The 22,159-nt window shown below is 38.5% G+C and overlaps 1 long non-coding RNA gene and 1 pseudogene across 1 annotated transcript; one reads left to right on the forward strand and one right to left on the reverse strand.

The window, feature by feature from the left end:
- Positions 1 to 374: 374 nt before the first annotated feature.
- Positions 375 to 3,539, reverse strand: LOC117311680 (UDP-N-acetylglucosamine--peptide N-acetylglucosaminyltransferase 110 kDa subunit pseudogene; annotated as a pseudogene).
- Positions 3,540 to 6,255: 2,716 nt separating this feature from the next.
- Positions 6,256 to 11,000, forward strand: LOC117311681 (uncharacterized). Its single transcript, XR_012331018.1, has 2 exons — positions 6,256 to 8,167; positions 9,278 to 11,000. It is a non-coding gene; the product is annotated as an uncharacterized lncRNA (long non-coding RNA).
- Positions 11,001 to 22,159: the final 11,159 nt, after the last annotated feature.

Consider the following 22,159-nt stretch of genomic DNA (forward strand, 5'->3'; position numbering starts at 1 on the left):
TCAGAAGACTCAATCAATCCATGATAATCACAAAATGGCTGGGCAATCTCTATCTCCCTTCCACACTAACCATCCATCCCATGGAAGACCAAGGGAGATCAGACCTTCCAGACTTACCTTCCAGACCTTCCAGACACCTGGCTGCTGCAAAATTCTATGGAGACTCCTTGTGGAACAGCAGTTTCCCATCTCTTGTGTCTCTCCCTATCGTGATCATGATCATGCAGGAAGCAAGTCTGGCTGTGCTATTTCTTATCATTGTCTGTCACCCATCTGCAGCATGGTATTGTACAGATAAGGAAAAAGTAGTTCCCTTTCCCCCAGAAGGTTGAGGCTCAGGTACAGGGTAATTCTCCTGTGCACACAGCCATTATTTAGGCCGACTCAGTGACTTCAACAGGCTTAATCATGTGATCAGGTTTGTTGCCAGCTGCGTAATGCTCCCACATCTGTAGATAGAGCCGCTCTAGGTCCATTGTGTATTGTTTGGTGTTGAACAGAGGGCTAGATGTTCTCTGCTTCCAGACTTTGCCACGAAGTTTCTTCAGGTATTCTAGATCAGTTCCCAGTTTCACAGCTATGTCTTCATATTCTTGTCTATTTTGAGCAATAAGCACAAGACAGCCTAAACAAGTGAGCTGGGAAGCTGCAACTCGGGAAGCAAGAGTCTCTCCTGGCATAGTCACCATGGGTGTCCCTGACCAAAGGACATCCATCCCTGTGGTGTGTCCATTACAGAGTGGAGTGTCCAAGCAGACATCAGCCAGCTGGCCTCTCCGAACATGTTCCTCTTTAGGAGCAACAGGTGAAAAAATGATACGGTTCTGGGGAAGGCCCATATTTTGTGCATACTGTTGAATATTAGGTTCTCCTACTGCTGGAAAATGCAACAGCCACAGTACACTATTGGGAACACGCTTCAGAATATTTGCCCACATCTGCAAAGTAGATGGGTCAATTTTATATAACTGATTGAAGTTACAGTACACAATGGCATCTTCCGGTAACCCGTACTGAGAACGTGTGGTTACAATAATGGTACGGGGAACCTCCTCTCCAGTGGCAGCCTTAATGTTGATCTGGGTAGTTGCCAGTCCATTGCTAAGACTGAATCCATTAATTGTTATCTGAATTTGTCCTCTGTTAATCATTTCAATAACTGCCTCTGCAATAGTATTCATAGGAATGACAGGCATATTAAGAGCTGTATTACTGCTGTCTGCATTGTCTCCTCCATCAGGACATTTCATCCTGACAATCTGCACATTGGGGAGACTATCAAGAAATGCTTTGAGGTCGATGCCATTCAGCATAATCCGATTGTCATAAATGTGCCCATTGGACTGAAAATCGATGACTGCTTTCTTCTTCAGGTGAGGGAACATATTAGCATGATCACCAATAAAGAAAGTATGGGGCATATAAGCCAGTTTCTCAGAATACTGCTCAGCAACTTCAGCAGGTGAAGTTTCCTGATCTGTGATGATATAATCCATGAAAAGCACACCACTGGTCCCAGGGTAGCCCAGCCACATTGCCTGAATAGGAGCTGGCCTGAGAGCAAAGAGTTCATTTCGAGCACCCCTGGTATAACCATTCATATTTACAAGGATGTGTATACCATCTTGATGGATGCGATCAGCTGCTTTCCCATCGCATGGAATCTGAGAAAGATCAATGAAATGATGGGCTTCTGCCATCACCTTCGCTCGGAAGTTTGTGCCATCATCTGGGCTCAGGGCATAACAGAATACCTCAAATTTATCAGGATTGTGCATGCCTGGAATAGACTGCATAAGATGAGAAGTAGGATGATTCCCAAAGTCAGAACTCACGTATCCTACACGCAGTCGACCATCACTGAGCTTCAAGTCTTTTGGATGTTCGTACGGTGGTTTATGAAGGACACTGATCTCATCCAAGCAGAGGTTCCCGTGGCTCTCAGCAATAGCCTTCCTGAAGCCATGAGAAAGAGGATAGAGCATACTATGATGAGGCTGCACAGAAGGCAACCTATTCTACTCCAGCTGGTCAGCCACAATGCTGACCAACTTCTTCATTCGCTCATCATAGTCTGTCCAATCACAGACAATCTGCAGGCAATGAGCCAAATCACAATAAGCGTCAGGAAAATCAGGTTCAAGCTTCAGAGCAGTGCGATAAGAAGCAATTGCTTCTGGAATATTCCCTGAATACTTGTGAATGGAAGCCAGATTGCTGTGGGCATCCGCAAGTGCAGGGTTAATCTGAATGGCACGAGTATAACACTGCAAGGCTCCCTGAACATCCTGCATCTCCTTTAGAGTGTTTCCCATGTTACAGTAGGCATCAGCAAAGGTAGGACTGATTCGAACAGCCTCCTTATAATGCATCAGAGCTTCCTGCAGTTTTCCCTGCTGCTGCAATACACTTGCTAAATTTGAATGGGCAACAGCAAACTCTGGGAAGACTTCTAATGCTTTACAATACAAGCGAACTGCCTCTTCAATGTTCCCCTGGTCTCCTTTGATATTGGCTAGGTTATTCAGAGAGTCTGCATGGGTGGGACACAGCCGCAGAGCTGTATTATAACAATCTTCTGCTTCGGCAACACTGCCCTTCCCTTCCAGAGCGTTGGCTAGGTTGCAGTAAGCATCAGGGAAATGTGGTTGCAATTCAATAGCTCGCCTGTAGGTGTCTATTGCCAGATCTATCAGGCCTTGCTCATAGTATACACAAGCCAGGTTGGCATGTACCACTGCATGATTTGGGCTCAAGCTTAGGGCACAAAGGTAAGCTGCCACAGCTCTGTCAAAAATCCGTGCCTCTTGCAAGACATTTCCTAAATTGATATAAGCATCCAGAAAACTGGGGTCAAGGGTGACAGCCTTTTCAAAGTGATGAATTGCAAGCCAAATCTCCCCTTGTGCATTGAAAACACAGCCAAGATTACTCCAAGCTACTGCAAAGTTCGGTTGCGTCTCCATTGCTTTCAAATAACATGCCTTGGCTCCTTCCAAGCGACCCAGGGCTTTGAGCAGGTTCCCCAGGTCACTGCGAACACAGTACAAATCAGGATTGCACTGAAGAGCAGAGACGTAAGCTTGTACTGCCCCTTCCATGTCGCCTGCTGCTACCAAAGCGGCTGCCAGGTTAATATAACCATCGATGAAATCTGGTTTGAGATGCAATGCATGCCGGTAATGCTCAATTGCTTCCTGCAACTGCCCTCTTTCCTTGTACACATTCCCCAAATTCGAATAGGCTTCTGCCAGAAGAGGGTTCTGTTTAATTGCCAGAGTACTAAAGTGGGCAGATCTGTCCAGCCTTCGACACTGGAAGTGTAGAGATGAAAGTAATAAAAGTACTCCAGTATTGTCTGGCTCTTGTCTCCACAGCTGCATGCAGTGTCTCTCAGCTGCCTCAAAATTTCCTGCCTGATATTCTCGATGTGCCAACTCAGCTAACCCTTGGAAGGAAAGCATACGTTTCGTTGGTTCTGTGCTGTCGGCCACGTTGCCCACAGAAGACGCCATCTGGAGCTTCTGCAGAGAGTGAGAAAAGGGGGTAATTGAGTCCCGCTGCCGCCACTACTGGCAAGAATGTTTCTAGAGGTAGCAAATATGAGGGCAGCAGCCGTACCACTGCTTTGGCAGGCTTAAGCGGCGGCAACAGTTACAGGCACCGAACTTTAGGAACTCTGGTTGGTCGTCTAACTGTCACGCTCTTGAAATCTTCATTCTTAACCCTGCCCTCTTCCACCATTTTTCTCCTAATCAGGGAATAAAAATTACCTATACACTTGCCTTAGAAGAAATCAAAAGTCAGTAGTCCAAACACTTTTCAAAATTTTGTTTTCTGCCTAGTTGGAAAGGAAATACATGATTGACTTTACTTCATCATTCATACAGTCAATGTGGAAAACATTAGGGCCGTGAATTTCAATACAGTAAGATCAGAAAATTTTAAATTGGCCTTCCCAAACCACTAATAAGTAACCGATGTTGTATATAATGCTAAAATCTTAGAGACTGAGTTTGATATTTTAAAAGTTCTGAAAGGATTAGCTAATTTCTCCTCATATTTCTCATGCCTCAAACCTGAGTATTACTTTTTTAAAAATAAATTTATTTATTTTTATTTATTTATTTTTATTTTGGCTGCATTGGGTCTTCAATAGTGCGTGCAGACTTTCTACAGTTGCGGCGAGCAAGGGCTACTCTTTGTTGCGGTGCCCGGGCTTCTCATCACAGAAGCTTCTATTGTTGTTCCACAACTCTATGGGTTCCTTTTTAGGTCCTATGAAGAATCCTAGAAATTAATTCATGTAATTATACGTTTTTGCAAAATTGTCAAAAGTGAGATATTTTCACTTCCATCAGGTAAGACCAGCGTCTCTTTCTTTGCCAATTTTCCTTCTATCATATTCCACTATGTTGGATCATATTGGAATGGCCACAGGCTTTTTTGAAATCTGGCTAAGGAGATTTTCTTTTGTTCTGTGGTACGCGGACCTCTCACTGTTGTGGCCTCTCCCGTTGTGGAGCACAGGCTCTGGACGCACAGGCTCAGCGGCCATGGCTCACGGGCCTAGCCGCTCCGTGGCATGTGGGATCTTCCCGGACCGGGGCACGAACCCGTGTCCCCTGCATCGGCAGGTGGACTCTCAACCACTGCGCCACCAGGGAAGCCCTAAGGAGATGTTTTAAGTGAGGCTATTATGTGATTTTCAGACACCACCATATGTAATTGACTATATACTATCCCATTACAGGAATAACTTCCAGTACTCATACTGACTACTCTACTGACTTAACTAGCACAAGACACAGAAGCATAAGGACAAAAACCACCTTACAATATAGCCATGTCTTGCACTTCACAGCTCTCAAAGCATGTGCGTTTGAAGAAGAAAAAACCAACTGAAAAGTACAAAACCAGAAGCTATTCTGTGGAAAATTATTTCAATCATCAGGCATGTGAAAGATAAGTCAAAGATTCAGTTCTCATCAATGCTTAGTCAAAACGGGAAATTTTCTTCTGTCAAGAATATACTCCAGGGGCTTCCCTGATGGCGCCGTGGTGAAGAAGCCACCTGCCAATGCAGGGGACAAGGGTTCGAGCCCTGGTCCGGGAAGATCCCACATTCCACGGAGCAACTAAGCCGGTGTGCCACAACTACGGAGCCTGCGCTCTAGAGCCCGTGAGCCACGACTACTGAGCCTGCGAGCCACAACTACTGAAGCCTGCGTGCCTAGCGCTCGTGCTCTGCAACGAGAAGCCACCGCAATGAGAAGCCTGTGTACCGCAACAAAGAGTAGCCCCCACTTCCTGCAAGTAGAGAAAGCCTGCGCACAGCAACGAAGACCCAACACAGCCAAAAATAAATAAATAAATAAATAAATAAATAAAAGAATATACCCCATCAACAATGTGTGTAATGGAATGGTGTGAATGAGTATTTTATCAGAATTCCTGTAATGCACAAACCTATAGCAGTACTGAAATCAGTAATGCATTTATAATAGTAAATATTTATGAGGAAGTAATCCATAGAGGTTTTCTCAAAGTTAACAATGAAAATTAATGTGACATTATCAATAATAAATTGTGAAGCTGAAATAAACTTTTCTAAACTATTAATAACTAGAAGCAAATTCTAATCAACCATGTTACAAGAAATCTATGTCTATAAACTACAAAGTTTATTTCTTAAAATTTTATTTCGAAAATACATAAACTGTCGTATGAGGAGGCAGTTAAAGAATATATAGCTAAAAGAGTGGGGGGAAAGTTTTATAGAGACACATCTGGCAGTAGTTCATTTTTAAATGTCATTTTTCTAGATTTTGTGACACCTATAGTATTGATATTTGAAAGCATTTAAAAAACTGTAATTTGAAGATTTGCTACTTCCAGGTAGAATAAAATATTTGGAAGCAAAACAACGTTTCCACTGAGAAAAACAAAAAAAGCCAAATAAAATAGCCAGCATTCAATCAAAAAGTTCTAGACAAACCAAGAGATAGAATCATATGACTAAAATTCTAAGAACAGATAATACAAAAATATTTATATAAGATATTGTGTATCTTTATCAGGAAAAGTCTTTCTCAAGAAAAGACTTTAAAATCATCAGAATTAATATTATATTTTATTTGTATATTTATATATAGATATTTATATATTTATATAAAGAACGTAAAGATAAAGCCCTAGTTAAGGCAGTGACAATAGTAGCAGTGGGAGTGAAAAGAAATGGTTATATTCAAGCACATTTTGTCAGGAAAAGTCCAAGATCAAATGTCTGACTGCATACATGGGATGGATAGACGGAGTGGGAAAAATCAAAAGTTAACTATAGAGGTTCTAGTGAAGATGGGGTTGCCGTCACCCAACCCAAGGGGTTGTGATCATCCCCAAGGTCTAGGAGACTCAAAGGGAAGGTCATGGTCAGAGGCAAAGTTAATTGGTGGGAAAATAAGACTCCCAGTCTCTCCATCTCCTTATACCAGTTTTTTTTTTTTAACATCTTTATTGGAGTATAATTGCTTTACAATGGTGTGTTAGTTTCTGCTTTATAACAAAGTAAATCAGTTATACATATGTCCCCATATCTCTTCCCTCTTGCATCTCTCTCCCTCCCACCCTCCCTATCCCACCCCTCTAGGTGGTCACAAAGCACCGAGCGGATCTCCCTGTGCTATGCGGCTGCTTTCCACTAGCTATCTATTCCTTACACCAGTTTTGTTTTTCTGCTCATATATGTAGCAGCATTTCATTCAAGGGGAATGTCATTGATCTGACTGGTCAAATTAAACAACATAGTTCAAGGCATATTTACAGTGGTTAGTTCCTCCACAATTTAGAAAGTCACATTCACAATTTCCCTCTTCCTACGCCGCAGAACACATTGGCCATTCCTCCGAAGTTTCCACTCCACAGAGTGGACCAGAGATGACGTTAGCCCAGAACTGAGAGCTTGGCATGAAATGGTGTCAGCCCCACGTAGAGCTCTGGCATAAGTTATAACCCAACCCAGCTCTACAGAGAGCTCTGCATGGAATCCTGGGAGTAAACTCAGCCATAATAATGGGATTCTGTTTTTCATTTGCTTTTCTTCCTTGCTTAACTTTCCCTGGCCACTCTGACAAACAAACTTTCAGGCATTCCTGGGCCACTCACTAACTTTATTCCATTTAATGTCATCCAGATTCCCAAGAAAATTACTAACTATAAGGAGGGAAATTTGGAACATGGTGAGTTTTAGATGCCTGAAATATACAGGTCATTGAATCCAGTTAAGTAGCAAATTATCTGGATCTCAAATATGCCAGTAGAATAGCAGACTAAGCTCAATTTAATGTACTCTTACTGGAGACACATGTAAATTCTGGGTCAATTTTGAAAAAGTTAAAAGCACATAGCTGAGATTAAAAGAAAGAAAGGAACACCTGCATGTTTCAGAAAGTAACAGAGAAATTAAATCCAGAGAAAGAAGAGCGGACTGATGTCTGTGGGTTCCGTTCCTTAGTATAGGCCTTATGTAAATAGGGGCTGGAGCTAGGAATCTAACATTACCTTGAGGCCAGGAATTTAGACTCAGGATGGAACAATATTGAGAAGTTGGTACAGATATCCTACAGAAATTTCATGAGGAACTGCTTAGTCCATTAAGAGGGCCAAGGGAGGTGGTGAGGAAGACTGATATCTCTTGAAAACCTTCAGGTACGGAAAACATCAACACCTCTGAAAAGTAGGCCTGTCCTTCCCAGCGTTGTGATGGCCAGGTTGTCACTAACCTGTAAGGCCCTGTATGAATCAGAAACTGCAAGGAGAGTAATTCAAAGAAAAACAGATGCAGGATGGGCGTGGCAATAAATCCTAGGTCCCTATCAGAAACAAAATTAAAACCACTCTAAAGCGAAATTTTAACAAACCAGAGCAGATAGTATCCTAACCAGAATAGAATAATAATTCTGAGGAAGTTACTTTAGTTATTTAAGTAATATTCAATGCATTTCCATGGCCAGGCCCTTTTGAAGAATTCTAAAACATATACAAACAATTCGTTTACATCTTATATAGTCGACTATCCAGAGCAAAATTCACTTAAGTACTGTACTGGTGGAAATCGGGCAGCACTATGGAGACAATAAAAAGGTGTTTACCATCAAAAAACGTCAAGGTAAGAAAGATAATGTCTAATTTTTAATTATCCTGTGGTTTATTGAAATCTTTTGGAAACCCAAAATAGAGAAAACCTAGCAGGCAATGAAGACTTAAATATTTAGAGATTTATCAACTCATCTATAAGAGCTTTATTAATCTCTTCTTTTAATACCATTCCTGAGAGGTATAAACGTGTCCAGAGATAGGGTTGAAGAAGCCTGAGAGAATTTCAATTGTTTACTATTCTTGGTCAGCTATTAAGACCGTTCAGGAGCATCTTGATTTTCATGGCATCATCCAACAAAAAGCAGGATATTTTACAGAAAGTCCTGGTCCACTTTTTGGCTTGCTTTTGTGTTTATGTTTTTGGTTTTCTCACATTGGGCGGTACATTAGGCTACCTATTGCATACTCCCTCATTCATGCATGCATTCATTGAAACAATATTTACTGAGTTGAGATATTTAATTAACACCCAATAAATGATGTTTAGATGAATGAATGCGCTTTTTATCAAAGTAAGTGTAAGTACTGAGAAAAATTACAGAATGTATGATCCCAGCCCCACAAAAGCGTATAATTGTGTTGAGGATATAACATATGCTGGTGAAATAACTAATATATCATATTGGACAGTTTCTAAGTTCAAAAATGAGTTTTTATAAATAATCAGAGCCTAAGGAGGACAAAGAAGGGACAGTTCATTATGGGTTGAATCTATCAATAAATGTACATTTCAGATGAGATTTGAGATTGACCTTAAAGAAAGAAGAGGACTTAGATATATGAACAGAGAACAAAAAAGGCATGGTGATAGCATGTGCATAGATAGTGTGGCCAATATTTATGTTCTTCGTTAAAGATAGTCAGAGATAACCCAAATGTAACTGTTCCCATGGGTCCATTCTCAGTATCCAAACAAAACGGCAAATCCTATCTCAGTAAAACTAATGAAAAACACAGTCTTTAACAAAGACATTGTGAAGGAAAGGGGGAGAGAAAGGCTTGCGTCCCACACCACACAACAAAACTTATTTAATTATTTGTTTCATTTTCTCCCTCTGAAAATTTCCTCTCCCTCTCTCTGTATGTCTCTCTTCTCCCACATCTGGCCACACTCTACCAGCCACCTTTCCAGATCTTTCCAGAACTCTCCATCCTAGTTTCATTATGCCACAAGTTGAACATCTCACAGGTCTCCAGGATGCATCCTCATCACTTATTCCACAAAGAAAAACAAAGGACACTTCTCAGGATCACGTTTCTTGGAAGGAAGAGGTCACGAGGAGTGATTATAAATAATATAAGGTGGAGAGCAGTGACTTAAAATACCATTTTTCCTCTTAGAATGTGAATACAGGGAACTTTGGGAAACTAGAAAATGTAGAAAGGATTCATTGATAATTATTTATTTTCAATGAATAAAATAAAATGTAATAATATGGCTAAACTCTGACAGATTAACTTTTTCAAAAGTTGCTTTCACACACCTTCACTATTGGGATGTTTGATAAACACATCTTTCTTCTTTCTTTGCAGATACTGGCACCAAACTTTCAAACAATAAGAACCTTCCCATAAGTCCCTTGCCAGGCAAGATTAAGGTATAACAATCCAAACAGATTTTTGAAGAAGATAACTGGTTGAAAGCACAGGAAAAGTGCTGGGTTTCTCTTTTTCAACGGTCACATAATGAGTAACGTGGGAACTGGTTTACAAAGTCTCTCTCCATGAGGGGCTAAGGTTAAGATTAGAACTTCTGAGGCCAGAAGAGCTAAATAACTACAACAACACACATATTTTCAAGAGCCGCCCTTTGGATGTGAGGGATTGATTTTTCCCACTCTTTTTTCAGCAGCCCAACTGGTGTCTTTATTAAATGACATAAGAGAATACAGTGTGGCCAAGAAGGCTTAGATTTCCTTAGCCCCAAGTCAGATATTCTCAAGTGACTGTCCACTCAAATTAAAAAGAGAGATTTACAAGAGGAAACTGGATACAACTGAGTGTACTTTTATTTCAGCCCTTTACCTGAATGTTTTGTTTTGTTTTCAGTTCTCCACTGAAGTTGCCTACATTAATATATTTTTAAGAACATTTCCTTAAGTTGAAGTATTCATTCAGTATATTCATTTACTATAATTGAGAAAAGCCAAATGACTTAGGCAAATTCATTTCTATATTGCCACAGCAGTGTACTGTGAACTAAATGACACCTGGCAGTTCTTTACTCAGATACTAACTCAATTAGAAGGCAGAACAAGGATACCTACCCATTCAGGGAAGAAAGGACACTTAGCCTCTGTAGCTGTCTTAGGTCTCTTATCATCACAGTAACAAATTGAAGACTAAAAACCATACGATCATCTCAATAGATGCAGAAAAAGCTTTTGAAAAAATGCAATATCCATTCATGGTAAAAACTCTCCAGAAAGTGGGCACAGAGGGAACATACCTCAACATAATAAAGGCCATATATGACAAGCCCATAGCTAACATACTCAATGGTGAAAAGCTGAAAGCATTTCCCCTAAGATCAGGAACAAGACAAGGATGCCCACTCTCACCACTTTTATTGAACAGAGTTTTGCAAGTCCTAGCCACAGCAATCAGACAAGAAAAAATAAATAAATAAAAGGACTCCAAAATGGAAAGGAAAAAGTAGAACTGTCACTGTTTGCAGATGGCATGATACATAGAAAATCTGAAAGACACCATCAAAAAACTATTTGAGCGCAAACATGAACTTGGTAAATTTGCAGGATACAATAGATTTCTATATATGAATTTTGTATTTCTATACACTCACAGTGAACTATCAGAAAGAGAAATTAAGGAAACAATCCCATTTACAATCGCATAAAAAAGAATAAAATACATAAGAATAAACCTGCCTAAGGAGGTAAAAGACCTGTACCCAGGAAACTATATGACACTCATAAAAGAAATGAAAGATGACACAAACAGCTGGAAAGATATACCGTGGTCACGGATTGGAAGAATTAATATTGTTAAAATGACCATCATACCCAAGGAAATCTACGCATTCAATGCAGTCTGTATCAACATATCAAGGGCATTTTCCACAGACCTAGAACAAATAATTTTAGTTTGTATGGAAACACAAAAGATCCTGAATAGCTAAAACAGTCTTGAGAAAGAAGAACACAACTGGAGGAATCATGCTCCCTGGCTTCAGACTGTGCTACAAACCTACAGTAATCAAAACAGTATGGTACCGGCACAAAAACATCCATCACTGGAACAGAATAGAGAGCCCAGAAAGAAACCCATGCACTTATGGTCAATCAATCTATGACAAAGGAGGCAAGAATATGCAATGGAGAAAAGTCTGGGCTTCCTTAGGGATGGTGTCACCAATTAATTTGTTTTCTTAAATGGACCATACTTTACCATGTCTTTGTATACCTTGTGAGTTTTTTGGTTGAACATCTGGCTTTCAAATATTATAATGTGGTGTCTATGGAAATCAGATTCTCCCACTTTCCCACAGTTTTCTGGGCTTTGGATTGTTGAAGGCTGTAGTAGTCTGTTTGTTTAGGGACCTTTCCAAACTAGTTTTGCAATGAGTGTACTCCTTATCGTATGTAGGCACTGAAGTCTCTGTTCCTTTAGTTCATGTTTAGCTAATGTTTTGACAGAGATGTCCTTGAATTCCTGCACCTAAGACAAACAAAAACAAATATACACAAGCACATCCACATGCACACTCAAAACCACACACCTCTCCCCATTGTGCAGATTGCTGGATCACTCCTTCAACATTTAGCTGACCTGCACTGAGTTCAGGGCTCAGCCCATGGTAAAAGCTTAGAGACTCCTCTGGTGTTTTCAGAACATGCATCTGATCTTGAGTATGCATGTGGCTTTCTTAATTTCTCTGGACACATGTGTACTTTTTGTATGTTCTAAGTTCCCAAAGAATCTCCCCCAACTTTTGCTCCTGCATCTTATGTGGTCTATTGTATTTCAATGCACAGTCTTCTGCCCCAGCCATCTGTGCTTTGTTAGTTCACCTTGCACTTTTCTTGAGCAATGACCACTGCTTTTCCAGACTGTGTTCCAGGTTAGCTAAGACAGGGATAAGCATCTTGTGTCAGTCCTTCAGGTAGCTCCCAGACAGGTTAGAACAGATACACATAATAATCCGAGAGTATGGTCTCTTCTGCTCCCTCCTGAAGCAGGATTGAGGGTCCCATACTAGGAATGGTCTGCTGCTACTTTAAGACTATCACTGCATTAAGACCCCAGCACTTTAAGACCATCACTACACTAACAGTAGATGGGGCAAGGGCAAGTAAAAATGCCACAAAGCTTTCCTGCCATTTTCCAATTGCCTCTTCCCGGGTTCAGTATGTGTTTGGTTGCTGTAAATCTTTGCCTGATTTCAGGACTAAGAGAAACTCAAGGAACGCCACAACAAGAAACAGTATAATCAAACTCTCAGATGCCGAAAGACAGAGAAAGAATCCTTACTCCCAAAGGAGAAAGAAAAAACAAATTTGTTACAAAGCAGGGATCCTCAAAAAGATTCATAGCTAATTTCCTATCTGAAACCACGGAAGCAAGAGCCAGACATATTTAAAGTGCTGAAAGAAAAAAATTGTCCACCAAGAATTCTATATTTGGCCAAACTGGTTTCAAAACTTAGGGAGAAATTAACACATTCCCAGATGAACAAAGGCTGAGGGCGTTTGTTTTACAACTTCCTAACACTGCCCTATGACAAATGCTAAATTGAACCTTCAGGTTGAAATGAAAGGACACTAGACAGCAACTCGAAGCTGTATAAAGAAATAGAAATCTCCAGTAAAGATAAACTACATGGGCAGATACTAAAGCCAGTATTGCGCTACTGGCTTGTAACTCTACTTTTTATTTCTTACATGATTGAAAAAACAAATGCATAAAATAATCATAAATCCATGTTATTGGGCTCACAAAATATAAAGGTGTAATTTGTGACAACAATAATGTAAGGAGGAGGAATGGAACTGTAGAGGAACAGAGTTTCTGTGTGCTATTGAAGTTGGTTCCAATTCAAATGATATTGGTTGAACTTTAGAAGGGTAAATGTAATCTTCTTGATAACCACAAAGAAAATATCAATAGACTATATGCAAAAAGAAATGAAAAAGGAATCAAGAGTTCACTACAACAAAATCGGCTAAGCACAGAAGAAGTCAGTAATGGAGTAAATGAGGGGCAAAAAATGCATAAGACATACAGAAAACAGCCAGGAAACAGACAGAATTAAGTTCTTCCTCATCAGTAATTTTTGAAAAAGTGGATTAAGCTCTCCAATAAAAAGATAAATATTGGCAGAATGGACCTTAAAAACATCCATAATCCAAGTATATGCTGTCCGCACAAAACTCACTTGATTTCAAGAGACACAAGTTGGTTGAAAGTTAAAGCACAGAATAAAATATCCCATGCAAATAGTAACAAAAAGAAAGAAAGAGAGAGAGAGAAAAAGGAAGGAAGGAAGGAAGGAAGGAAGGAAGGAAGGAAGGAAGGAAGGTAGATCTGGGATGGCTACGTTAATATCACACAAAATAAACTTTAAATCAAAAACTATCACAAGAGGAAAAGGAGGCCACTATATGTTGATAACAAGTTCAATCTATCAAGAAGATATAACAACTATAAACATATATGTACCAAACATCCCCCAAATATGTGACGCAGACATTGACAGAATTGAAGGAAGAAATAGATAGTTCTACAATTATAGTTGGAGATCAATACCTTGCTTTCAATAATGGATAACACATCTAGACAGAAGATCGGTAGAGAGGTAGGGGGACTGAATAACACATTTAACCAACTAAACCTAACAGCCATATATAGATCACTCCACTCAACAACAGCAGAATACACATTTTTCTCAAGTACACATGGAACATTCTCCAGGAAAGACCATATGTTACGCCACAATACAAGTACCAATACATTTTTAAGAAACTGAAATCATACAAAGTATCTTCTTTAGCCACAGTGAAATGAAGGCAGAAATCAATAACAGAACCATTGGTAGCCATTTCCCATCATGCCTGCCACACATGATATAAAGCAATGAAGGGAAAAACATACTTGACCATTTAGAAAAGTGGGAAAGAGGACATATCATTGACACAGAGTGTGTGCTGTTTCCCGTTGTCAGGGATAGAAATAAATTAGCATCATTTATTCATTAGTGTGTTAATTTCTTGGTCAATCATTGCGCAGCCAGTGTTTCTGCCTGATGGGAAGATTTCCTATACTCAGTGTTGAGTGGAGACAACCTTGAAAGGGACATTTAAAAGGATTATACTGTGATGGGCCTAGCAGTACCCTTCCTCCTATGCCAGTATTTAGGCTGGGGTATTTCCATGCAGTGTGTACAATCGTAGGCCCCAGGCCACCAGAATTTAGTTGGATTCGTTTTGTTAATACATTCCCTCAGTACTTTGTCTTTTATTTGACTGGTGCATTTACTTCATTCTTTATTATCACTGCGAAACAACTTTGTTTCCTGTTCAGATGCCAAAAAGTGGATATCAATACCTCCTGAGTTTTACACATCACAGGTCTGTTTTACATATCAGAGACAGAGACAGCAACTATTTCCAATGACTTTGAGACATGCTTTGAACATGTGATTAACATGTGGAGTGTTGAAATGTGTGTCGAGCTCATTATACTTGCTCTAAAAGGTTTCAAACTGCAAAGATTTAAAAATCTTTATCTTTGAATAGTTTTCCTGTGCTGTCCCTTTGTGTCAGACTGTTAATGTGCAGTCTGGCACCTTCAAATAATATGGCTTTGTAACCAATTATTTACATGTTGTTTTATCCACAGAGAATCTTTTTTTTAATAAATTTATTTATTTTTGGCTGTGTTGGGTCTTTGTTGCTGCACATGGGCTTTCTCTAGTTGGGGCGAGTGGGGGCTACTCTACATTGTGGTGTGCAGGCTCCTCATTGCCTTGGCTTCTCTCGTTGTGCAGCACGGGCTCTAGGCGCTAGGGTTTCAGTAGTTGTGGCACGCGGGCTTCAGTAGTTGTGGCTCAGTGGCCCTAGAGCACAGGCTCAGTAGTTGTGGCGCACGGGCTTAGTTGTTCCGCGGCATGTGGGATCTTCCCAGACCAGGGCCCGAACCCATGTCCCCTGCACTGGCAGGAGGATTCCCAACCACTGTTCCACCAGGGAAGTCCCCACACAGAGAATCTTAAGGTCAAAACATACAACTCGATTAACTACACTTCCTCCTGTTCACATTTCCCTCATCTTTTCTTCATCTTCTGTCTATGTTTCCTTGGCCCTGTTTATATTAAGTGCTTTTGCCATTATATTTGATTGTCTGTATTCCGGTGAGTTACCACAATGCTTTATGAGACATGGTAGGATATAAATGCATTTAAGTATATATATATATATATATATATATGGTTTGCTTGAGTGCAGTGTTTTTTGTTTTCTGCACTGAATTCATTAGCATGGGTCGGTATAAAATGTAGCATAGGTCAATATGTAATTTGTAAACTAATAAGGTCTAAAAAGTGAGGAATTAAGTCTTTTACATTTAATTATTTATTGTAAAGAGCAGAATAGCATACATAAACAGGTGCCTAAGGAAAATTTGTATTCTAATATGGAACTCTCATGAACACTTTTTTTTTCTTCTAATGGTATAATAGTAGGCCATTTGATTATTTCTATTTTTATGGCTTTAACTTTAGAACAATGAAATATTCGTAAATTTTAAAAAGTATTTTTCTTTATTTGATGCGGGTGGGATAATGGAGAAATGAAAAGTCAAACACCTATTGAGGAATCCATACTTGTCTATATATTGTGTACTTTTATTTCAATAACTGATTTAAAATTCCTAAAAGGATGCTATAATAAGTTATTATGCCATTTTACAGACTGAATTAAGTGAATTTCAGGGAGGTATGAAACTTGCCTAAGGCTATCCAGCTGCTAAGCGGTAGGAGTGAGAATTAAATCCAGGTATACCTATCGCCAAAGTTTCTGCTCATCTCTTTATATCATCCACTTTTAATAGCCAATGCTTTCCTGCTTACAGATATGACTGAGGTTTCCAGACAGTCAACATTCCTTTGTAATCAGATAGAAAACTTACTGTTGATTCTTTAAAGACATATTCCTTTTCCATTAAGTGACTTTAGTTGTTCAAATAATACTTCCAGACAGTAGTAATCACACAGTTGGAGACTAAGAACAGAACTCAGGGATGTGTCTAGCAGTCAGTAAAGACCAACTGGGCTCACTGATGATACTTACGGTCATTTCCGCTAGACTAACATAATCTTATTAATAAGACCCTAATAATTCACAGTACTGCCCTTGCCTGATTGTTTGTTCTTCTCCCTCTATCACTCTCTCTTTCCCCATATTATTATTATTTTTGGCAATTTTTGGTGAATTAAATTCAGGGATTAGTATTCAGGAGTACTAGTCACAAAAGCAGAGAATCTTAGCTCACCAAAGGAAGAAAATAGAGAAAAAGTATAAATTATATGAATACACACACATACACACATGTGCCAACTATATGCTGCACTTCTCCAAAATCTATTCAGTATCTGCACATTTACTGTATATTAGCAGTAAGACCAGAAATGAGCGTAACGCTCTGTTTACAAGGCACAGCAAACAGACCCAAATATGGAAATTACTAGCAATGAGAATGGGGAAGAAAGACTACAACAAGGAATGTAGATGATATTTTTGTTTCCTAGCTATGATGCCAAATATTGAACTTTCAACATGAGACAAGGAGGCCATAAAAAGTTGTATTAGTTTCCTAGAGCTGCCATGACAAAGTACCAGAGACTGAGGAGGTTAAACAACAGAAATTTACTCACTCACAGGTCTAGAGGCTAGAAATCTGACATAAGGTGTCAGCAGGATTGATTTCTTCTCAAGTATCTCTTCTTGCTTTGTAGATGCCATGTTTTCCTTTTGTCTTCACATGGTCTTCTCTCTGTGCATGTCTGTGTCCTAATATTTTCTTTTTATAAGGACACCAGTCATATTGGATTAAAGCCCACCCATTTGACCTCATTTGACCTCAGTTACCTATTTAAGGGCCTTATCTCCAAATACAGTCATATTAACAGGTATTGGGGGTTAAGACTTCCACATATTAACTTGAGCAGGACACAATTCAGCTGATAATAGAAGATAAGAGTAATTTAAGCAAGTAAGTAACTATTGTTTACAGTGAGTTGCTTAAGGATATGAATTTACTCAAGAAAAACAAGAAGAAATTACATAACACTGTACGTTATACAAAGATATTAAATTAATCATCATAACATCCTGTGAGATGGGCGTTAAATCAGACTAAGCAAGATGAAGCAACTTATCCAGAATTGTATAGTTGGTACTTTCCAGAATTTAAACCAGGTATTTTCCCAGTTCCATTCTACGTTATATATTCATTTCATTATTTGAAATGAATTTTGAGTCTTCATTTTGCTTAGTTTCTGAAGTTACATGGGGATAGAATGGAGTTGGATATTTTCAGTGACATTCACACATGGGGAAGGAAATTGAGTCCAGAAGCTTCAGCAATGTTTCCATGGAGAACACTAACAACAGAACCAGAAACACCGTTATCCTTTTGGTTCAGTGATCTTTCCTGAAGCACTACAAGAATCAATTTTAAGAAGCCCAGTGTTTTCCAAACTTTCACCAATGGGCTCTGTAGGGTCCTCTAACAGTATCTAAGAGACTAACTAGTTTCACATCCCAAGCCACTTAAGACAAGGAGTTCTGATTGTTCTCTGTGAGGAAATCAAGTGACAATCATAGCTGGTGATTTAGGATAGTTTCTTCAGGGCCCAGGCAAAACCTAATACACAGTAATAATCAGTTAACTGCATCTTTGACAAGGATTAATCAGGTATCAAAGAGGTCTATAAATTGGGAGAAGTTATGATCAAAGAGAAACATAGACCACAGATATTTAATTAATGCTCAATTTTTTATGAGTTTAACTTTGGTTAACCTAATTTTCCTTCTTCTAGACAACTTCCAATTCGTCTCCACAAAGAGACCAGAATAATCACCTTCCAATACACGATTTATTGTGTTGCTTTAATTTAAAGCATACAGTGACTTCTACATTCACTCCACCAAGTTTTGCCAGGAGAGAAAAGGAGACGTGATATTTTGTCTTGAATTAGATATGCCACCATACTTGACTTAGCTCATCCTACTGGAAGCTCTTTGAGGGCAGATTCTACAGTCTTGTCTTACATCCTCTACGGAATCAAGCCAAGGGAATCACACACAGTTACAGCTGGAAAAACATTTGTTCTGGGTTAATACTTTTAGCCTTTACCACCAAGACTTTATCACCAAGACCTATCTTTACAGTCTCGAAACAGGAGACCTTCTTGCCTTCCCTTTTCATATTGACTAGGAAGGTAAAGGGAAGAACTGAGAAGTACCCAAAGTCAGCTAGCAGCCAGCACAGATAAATCATCTGTGGAGATAGTGTTTCTTTCAAAAGATATAAACATAAGAGGAAGTCCTAGTGTTTGAAACAACTGTGCATAATAAAATTCCATGAAAACCTAGAAATCCAGATGCAGATCAGTAACATATTGGTTAAATAAGCTGTTATGTTCATGCAATGGACAAGTGTACATACATTAAGAAGAACGAGATACTCTTTTCTATGAGATTCTCTTTTCACTGAACTCATCAGTGCTGCAAACACAATGTTACATAATACTTCTTCTTTAACATTACATCAGGCATCCTCATCTTGTCCTGCATTTATTGCCAGTGTTACTAAAGTCTATCACTTACCTCTTTCTCTTTTAGACATATAATTTCTTCTTATTTTGGAAGCATTCATCAATCCCTATTTTACTCTTTCTTTTAAATTACAAATGAATATTGAATTTTATAAAATATCTTTTGGGGGATATTTCAAGTGATTGTATACTTTTGCTCTCCTTTGACCTTGTTATATGGTAAATTATATTTTCTTATTTTATATTATGCTATTTATTATATATTGTATTCTGTTTACTAATGACATTTATTATATTATAATTACATTATTTTTAAGGTAGCATTTTGTTTTAGATAGACAAAACAACCAGTGGAATAGGAAGCATCTTAAAATTAGATGCAAGAGCATAAGGGAATTGAGATTAAAATAAAATTCACATTTTGGATCAGTAGCAAAAATTATTCAACAAAAGTGGGAAAATATGGCTATCATAGGATTACTAAATTCTAGATACAGCAACCAGTTAAAAGTTAAAAAATAATGAAAGTATAAAAGTATCAGAAACCCGGGAGACTTGAAATAAATTATTCATGAGGAATACCTTTCTAAGATACAAAGAAAAAAGGATACATTTAATTATATAAGAATTAAAATTTTCCTCATGGCAAAATGCACTACAAAGGTCAGAAAACAAGCAAAAGAAATTGGGAAATATATTTAGAAATGGATATGCCTTCTTTACGACTTTTGAGAGAAGCACATGTTTCTTTTTCCTTTAACCTGTTATGTGGGTATTAATCTATAATGTAAGTGCATGGTTCCTTTCCTTTAACCTGTAATGTGAGATTTAATCTATATGTAAGTGCATGGTTCCTTTCCTTTCATCTGTAATGTGAGTGTCAACATGGGGCACTGTTTCCAAGCACAGACTTTGGATGTTCCTGTACTGGTCCCGTCACTGACCAACCACAAAAACTTACAAATGTTGCTTTAGTTTCCTGGGGGTTAGAGTCTTAGCTAAGAAATGGAAGCAAAATAGAACTTTCCCCCAGGGATGATAGAAGGTTTAAAGGAGTAAATATGTAAGTGACTTGGCACAGTGCCTAGTACAAGAGAGATCAATATAAGTACTTACCAATTTTTTAAAGAGACAGATGAAAGAAATAAAATGTGGTGATTTCAATCTATTGATATATATTCTTGACATTAAACTACATTGGATGACCTAACTTGCTCGTGCTTTTTCTTACTCTAGTGAACTTGGGTAGCTAATATCATAGTTTAAAATTTTTCCTTTTATATTTAGAAGTAAATTTGACCTGTAAATTTCTTTTTCCTTACAGTCCTAATCTATTTTCAGTATTAGGATTATATAGACTTCATAAGATGAATAAAGGAGCATTCTTCCTTTGCTACTCCCTAGAAGTTTTTCTTTGTTAATATTGATGTTATCTGTTTAACAGAAGTTGGATAGAATTCACCTCCCAAATGATTTGGCCCGGTCTGGTATTTTCTTGGTGAAAGATTGTAAACTATTGACTTAATTCCTTTACTGGTGTAAGAACTCCAGCTACAAATTTCCGCTTGTGTCAGTTTTGGTAAACTTCAGGAGCTAGGAAATTGTCCACTTTACAGAAATGTTCAAATTTACTGGCATTTCATATATTCTCTGTTTGTACTCTCTGCTATAACATTGTCCTGATTCTTTCTGTATATTGTTTACTTACGTTTTTGTTTTGCTTAATCAAAGTTTGTTTTTTTAAATCTTTTCAAAGAATATTCTTTTGACTTACTAAATCACCTCAATTTTATACTTTTTTCTGTTTTATTAAGTTCTGCTCATATCTTTATTGTCTCTTTTTCTATGTTCTCAGGGTTTATTGTTTTACTCTTCTGATGTCAATTAAAACACTTGGTTATTAATTTTAATAAATCTTTTGACTTATAAATAGTTGAACTTTTTGAAGGTTCCAGCTTAGTTGTACGTATCTAAGGGTCAGCTCCTCCTCATAGTTGCTGGCCTAAGGCTTAGTTCACCCTATAGCCATGTATATATTGACATTTTTTCCCCTCGACTTTCTGTGTTTTGCTACTTCTCACTTCTCTTTGCAGAGAAGCCCTTTGAAATACCCTTAACTTATTTTACAGCCAATAAATCTTTAAAATACTGTGTATTTTTTAAGATAAATCAACTTATATAATTAGGCAGGAAATCTGACCTGCCATATTTTTAAAAACAGCATAATTTCACTCTTCTCCACGATTAATCTGCTGTATTACACGACCTTCGAGTTTTTAGCTTTAACAATGACATGTACTCTAAAAATGTTTGAAAGATCCTACCCAGTCTTTTAAAACATCCTTGCTCCTTGTTTCAGTTCTAGTTTTATGTATATTTTCTGCCTGGCACCTGATTATTCCAACATCTGATGGATGGCCTTGGGAATCTAATTCTGCTATTGACTGTTTTTGCTGATTCTCTCCACTTGTAGCTGATTTCTTCATTATTGTGTAAATTTAGATCATGAGCTCACGTTTAGCTAAACTTTATCTGTGGGAACGCTATAGGCCTGTGTTGAAGGTCTACCTCTCCAGAAAGGGTTTAGTTTTGTGTTTGGAATACCACCGATTTGGGAGCATTGTAAGTTAATTTCTTAGCTTCTGTTTGCAAGACCGCAAATAAATTTGCAACCCAAACACTGTGAACACAGATCTGCGGTTCAGAATTCTCAAGATTTCCTACCTGTTTCCTACCCAGAGCAGAGGCCAAGAGAATTTGCTCTTAGTCTCCCTTTGCCAGCAGATATTTTTTTCTCCTGGCACACCCTTTCATTAAAGGTGAAGCCAGGGATAGATAGCTTTAGTTCTAACTTCCCATCTAGTAGGGATGGAGTCTTACCTCCTGCCTCCCATGTAGTCATGGCCATTTAAAAACAAGTCTCTATACCAGGTGTGTCATTCAACTACGGCCTGTATTCCAAATCCAGACAGCTGCCTATTTTTTATGGCCTATGAGCTATGAATAATTTTCACATTTTAACTGGTAGCATTTTAAATGGTTACCTAAGTACCTAAATAATATCCTCAATTTTGCCTCTTTGGTCTACAAAGCCTAAAATATTTGCCATTTGGCTCCATAAAAACAGGATTTCCAGCTTCTGTTCTAAGCTATCAAGATCTTCAATCCACTCTTAATAGAGCTATCACTCTCACACATGGACCACCC

Source organism: Tursiops truncatus, chromosome 3 (genome assembly GCF_011762595.2).
Source record: "Tursiops truncatus isolate mTurTru1 chromosome 3, mTurTru1.mat.Y, whole genome shotgun sequence".
Classification (NCBI taxonomy): domain Eukaryota; kingdom Metazoa; phylum Chordata; class Mammalia; order Artiodactyla; family Delphinidae; genus Tursiops; species Tursiops truncatus.